This window comes from Humulus lupulus, chromosome 8 (genome assembly GCF_963169125.1).
Source record: "Humulus lupulus chromosome 8, drHumLupu1.1, whole genome shotgun sequence".
Taxonomy (NCBI): domain Eukaryota; kingdom Viridiplantae; phylum Streptophyta; class Magnoliopsida; order Rosales; family Cannabaceae; genus Humulus; species Humulus lupulus.
In genome coordinates this window covers 164,869,694-164,875,304 of record NC_084800.1, presented here as the reverse complement: position 1 = coordinate 164,875,304, position 5,611 = coordinate 164,869,694, and the positions used below count along the sequence as shown (strand labels likewise).

The 5,611-nt window shown below is 39.1% G+C and overlaps 1 non-coding gene across 1 annotated transcript; it reads left to right on the top strand.

The window, feature by feature from the left end:
• The first annotated feature begins 366 nt into the window (after positions 1 to 366).
• LOC133799088 (small nucleolar RNA R71) lies at positions 367 to 473 on the top strand. The gene has a single exon (XR_009876292.1). It is a non-coding gene; the product is annotated as a small nucleolar RNA R71 (small nucleolar RNA).
• The last annotated feature ends 5,138 nt before the right edge of the window (positions 474 to 5,611 follow it).

Here is a 5,611-nt window from a genome sequence, read left to right as displayed (position 1 = left end):
TCCATGGGCATGTTATTCATATCTATAGCAGGGCATTGGTTTGGTTGATGGGTTGTACCACACACTTCACAAAGGTTTTGAACTTGCATAGCTTGAGATGGGAGTGTAGTCTTTTGTAGTTGCTTTGTCAAGGCCGCTACTTGACCTGTAAGCATGGATATAGCATCTAATTCCATCATTCCAGCCACCTTCTTTGGTTTTCTTTCAGTTGGCCATTGATAATTATTCATCGCCATCTCCTCTAATAACTCATATGCCTCATTAGCACTTTTACTCATAAAGGCACCTCCTGCTGCGGCATCTATAATTGTCCTAGTGGTTCCATTCAACCCATTATAAAAATTATGCACCAGCATCCACTTTTCTATTCCATGGTGTGGACACTTCCTTAACAACTCCATAAAGCGCTCCCAAGAATCATACAATGACTCTCCATCCATCTGATAAAAATTATTAATTTCTCCCCTCAATTTTGCAGCCTTCGCTGGAGGAAAGAACTTGGCAAGGAACTTCTGAGCTAACTCCTCCCATGTAGTGATAGAATTCGCCTGTAAAGATATCAGCCAACTCTTCGCCCTGTCCCTTAGTGAAAATGGGAATAACCTCAGTCTTATAGCATCATCACTTACCCCATTCATCTTGAACATTGCACATAACTCCAGAAAATTAGCTATGTGTAAATTGGGGTCCTCCGTTGGCATACCTCCAAACTGAACAGTTTACTGAACCATTTGAAGAATTGCAGGCTTAATCTCAAAATTGTTGGCAGCAATTGTTGGAGGTCTAATGCATGAATGCACTCCTGTAATAGTAGGAAGTACATAATCTCTCAAAGTTCTTGGGCCTTGCTCCCTAGGAACTTTTGCAGCCCCTTGACCATTATTAGCACCGTTTCCCAAATTGTCAGCCATGATAAAATCCAATCTCCTCTTTATTTTCCGGTTCTATCTGCACATTCTTTCAATTTCCCGGTCTATTGATATAATCTCCTTTTGACTATTGCTTCGCATATACCAACAATTCTTGGAACACAATAAACCTTGATCCGAATAAATGTTAAACAAAAAAAAAATAAGAAAACAAATCAATTTAGAACAAAAATTAACTTTATTGATATTAATAAAAACAATCCCCGGCAACGGCGCCAAAAACTTGATCTCTTTAAAATTAACACGCAAGTATACGTGGTCAAATCAAGTAATATATGATAAGTAAACTGTCGATCTCACGAAGACTGATATTAATTACCAATAATTAACTTCTAATTTTAATTGATTTAAATAATAATTTCAGAATTATGAGTAAAATAATTATTACTAAAATTAAGCAAACTATTAAGCACTAGAGAAATTCAAAGATAAAAATATGATTTAATTCAATGGATGTAAAAGTTAGGGTTTTAGTTTCATCAACCATCCACTTATGATTTCTAACCAATTTTCAATATTTCTTAATTCTATTGTGATAGCAGATTACAACTATATATTATAGTCTTGCTAGGAACTATAATTCTCTACAACAAATTATTTCCTACATCTCTGTGGTAAATCAACATATTGCAGGCTTTAAACACGTAATCCATGAACTACACAATTTATAGAAGTACTCTCGTCTAATATAAAATTGTGATTATCTACCTATAGCATAATTAGCCTTCTCTTCTTAGAGCATAGGTTAAAATCATATAAACATGTAAATGGTGATCAATGATTCACAAGCATTAAGCATAAGATAAATAATTCACAATAGGAGAAAGAAATTCAGAAAAATTGCATTAAGAAATCAAAAGCTTTAAGGAGAATCCACTAATTCCCTAATAACAAGATTAGTTCAAAACAAACATAATGGAATCAATCAAATTAAATATAAACATAAACTCAAGAATAGAGAGAATAAAGAAGAGATCAAGAAATCAAACTCTCAGATCTTCAATGTTCTCCCAAGTCTCTTGAAATTTCTGAACATCAAAATTAATGAATCCCCCTAATTAACTCTTAAAAATGTATTTAAATAGAAACCCTAAAACAGTTTTTCAAAATTAGTGATGATTTCGCCCTACTGATAGCCATGAAAGAATACACGTGCCACGACCCTGGTATTTAAGCGACGTAGTCTGCCTCTCTGAATTTGCAAAAACACGGTCTCTAACCCCAGCAAGCGCCGCGGCCCTGCACCCATGTGCCGCGGCCCTTGAAAATTCCAGAAAATGGCTTTCTCTGTTTTTCCCTTGCATTGCAGCTCTTCATTTAGGTGTCGCAGCCCTTCACATTGACCCCAAAACTTATTTCCAAAGGTCCAAAATGAACAAGTCTCTCTACATATGAATCCTCAACTATCTTCTTGTCAACTTTTAGCATAAATCTCCCAATTTCTATGATTTTTCGTTCATTTCCTCAACTTCGTGTTTCCTTATTCTATTTCCTTCAAACATACCAAAACAAGCGTAATACCACATAACATTCTACCAAATTGACTCAAACTTACCCTAAACACAGGTTAAAAACTATGCTAAAAGCTGACTCATCAATAAGGTTGGATATGATGTTTAAATTGTGGGAATAAGGGTTCTGAATTTGGCTAAGATTTTGGTTTAATTTTTGAGGTTTTTGGTTGGGAAGGATGAGGAGAAAACCCAGAAATTCTGGGTACGTGGGGGCATGCCGTGACCCAGCACATGGGCGTCGCGGCCCGCATGCCCAGAATGACCTGGGAGAGCACTCGGTTTTGACGGCGCGCTGCGACCCTAGGGGGCAAGTCGCTGCCCACCTCCCCCTGAAGCTTGAGGGTTGTGTCTCTAACTTGGGAGCGTGCCGCGACCCTTAGGGCCAAGTCCTGGCCCGCCTAGGGGATTTCGGCCTAGGTTGGTTTTAGAATTGGAAAGGCTCAGGGGTTCGAACTTAAGGGCTCAGGACGCTTTCTACTACCTAGTTTGGTTGAAATCGAGGTCTCGGAGGCTAGCTATTGTTACCTAAGTATTTGTTTGGATTAGAAATTGATGATCACACATTGATTCTGTGATTAGGCTTATAGCTAAGGCTTAGAACTGAGGATCGTGCTTGGCATTGTTCTTAATCCTTCGCTCGGGAATTCAAGGTAAGAAAACTGCACCCTTGTATGGTTGAGAATGGGACTGAGGTTCCCACTAATTGAATGCTTGTATTGCGTTTGTAAGATTGATGAGGTATATGAGAATGAACGGCCTAGGAGAGGCAGGGCTGATGACTTGCACACAGGACGCGGCTCGGCCACTGTGAGTCGGGGTTAGCTAAATAAACAATGGACTCGGCCTAAGCGAGCTGAAGTCAGTTGAGTAAACAGAGGGCTCAGCCTATGGGCGTTGATCCTGTACATTTGTATATTGATTAAGATATGTTTCTAAACGTACATGTTTATTGTTATTAGTTTGATGCCTGTGATTTGTTGAAATTTGGATGATTGTCTTATGATTGATTGGTTGCTACTACTGATTATGTATTTGTTGCTATGGTTTTCTTGCTGGGCCTTTGCTCACAGGTGCTACGTGGTGCAGGTAAAGGCAAAGGGAAACTGGACCAACCATGAGTTGGAGAGCTCTGGGGTGAGGTGTACATTGTCAGCTGCTCATCCACCACGACCGAGGGAAAGTACAGGGATAGAGCCTAAAATTTGTATTTTTCCATTAGAGTAGTCACTGGTTGTATATAAATTTTGATAATTTTAAATTGTCTCTTAAACCCTATTTCTGGGATCCCATGTACCAAACATCTATTTTAACAAAAAATAACCTTTAATGATCAAAATCTTTTAACCCTAACTTGTTAGTTGGCTTAGGAACACATTATTATTCAATCAACATGATTAGGAAGTCTTGCACTAATTTAAAATACACAGTGTAACGGTCTTGGTTATCCAGGGCGTTACAACTGATGAGGGATAAAACGATAATTTGCACCCAGCTCATTAGTAAGTCATTGATAAAGAATTGACTGAAGGTAGTGACTATAACAATGGATAACGACTCTATATGATTAATGTCGTTCTATGAGTTCAAGAGTTCTATGCTTAAGTCATTGAATCCATGTGAATTGTGTGTTGGATGTATGGAAAACAGGCTATACCTTTTACGACCAATTGAACCCTCCACTTTTAATAATGAGTTATTTAAGGTAGCTTGATCTAGGACTGTCAAACGTCAAAAGATCAATAAGAATAACATGATGTATCTTTGGCATATCCAACTTGGTCATATTAACTATGATAGGGTCAAAAGACTAACAAAGGCTGGACCTTTGAGGGAACTCACAATGAGTGACCTACGTATCTACGAATCTTGTCTCGAGGGTAAAATGATCAAGTGTCCATTATGTGAAAATGGAGAAAGGGCCATAGAACCACTAGGGCAGGTTCATTCAGATGTTTGTGGACTGCTGAATGTTCAAGTTAGGGGTGGTTATGAGTATTTCGTCACTTTCATTGATGAATACTTGAGATACTCATGTCTTTACCTAATGCATAGGAAATATGAAACATTTGAGAAGTTTAAATAATTACTTGTAATGGCTCAAAACCAATTAGGTAAGACGTTAAAGATCTTGCGATCTGATAGGGGTGGAGAATACATGTGTTATCCCTAAAAAATACGAGAATGACGTGGAAAATGAGAATGCGGCACGTGACATCACAAATCAGGAAAAAACAACGAAGTATTGAGAAAAGACCGACAGGAGAAAAAGATAGGTCCATGATCTATAGGGAAGTCAACCAAGCCTAAACCCCCTAGGGGTGGTTGGCCTAAGTAGGCCTATTAGCCCTAAGGGTGGTTGGCCTGACCCCTACCCCGGGGGTGGTCGGCCCCAGTATGTCCAAGAGCCTCTAAGAGTGGTCGGCCCAAATATGCCCAAGGACCACTAGGGGTTGTCGGCCTGACCCCAACCCCAAGGGTGGTTGGCTTGACATGCCCAAGAATCACCTGGGTGGTCGGCCTAAACCCCCAAGTAAACTTCACTATGAAATACTCATTCTCGTTTAAACTGAGATCAATAGGCCTTGCACCCAGAAGGTCATAGGCCTAGAACCCAGAGGATCAACAGGTCCAGCACCCAGAAGGTCACAGGCCTAACAGCCAAGCTCAGGTCGTCAGGCCTAGCTTTTAAGTCTCATATACCAACAGTGACTTAACATTTCCCAAAGGTTTCTATCGTGCATTATCCACCACGATCTAGAGAAACAACAAGAAGACCCACGATCTCATAATCATGGAGAGGTGGACACATATCTCCACTGCCTGATAATCGTGTACCAAACCACGATCCCAGTATTATTGGTCATGTAACATCCCCTGGGTACTATAAATAAAGGACCCAGGGCTTCATAAAGAGGATTTTTGGGGGGACTCTGGTCTAGATCTTTTTCTTTTTTTTTTTAATTTTGGGAGAAATTTATTTCTGACGAGTGAACTCATTAGTTCATACTTATAATTGTCGAGTAATTCAATACTAAAGACTAAGTTGATTAGGTTATTACTGTTCATCAGAATAGGGCTAAACCACTATAAAATTTTCATGTGTTTATTTAAGATAATCGTACTCTGTCGTTTATTCTATTTATTTCGTTCAAAAGTGTCGTATATTGT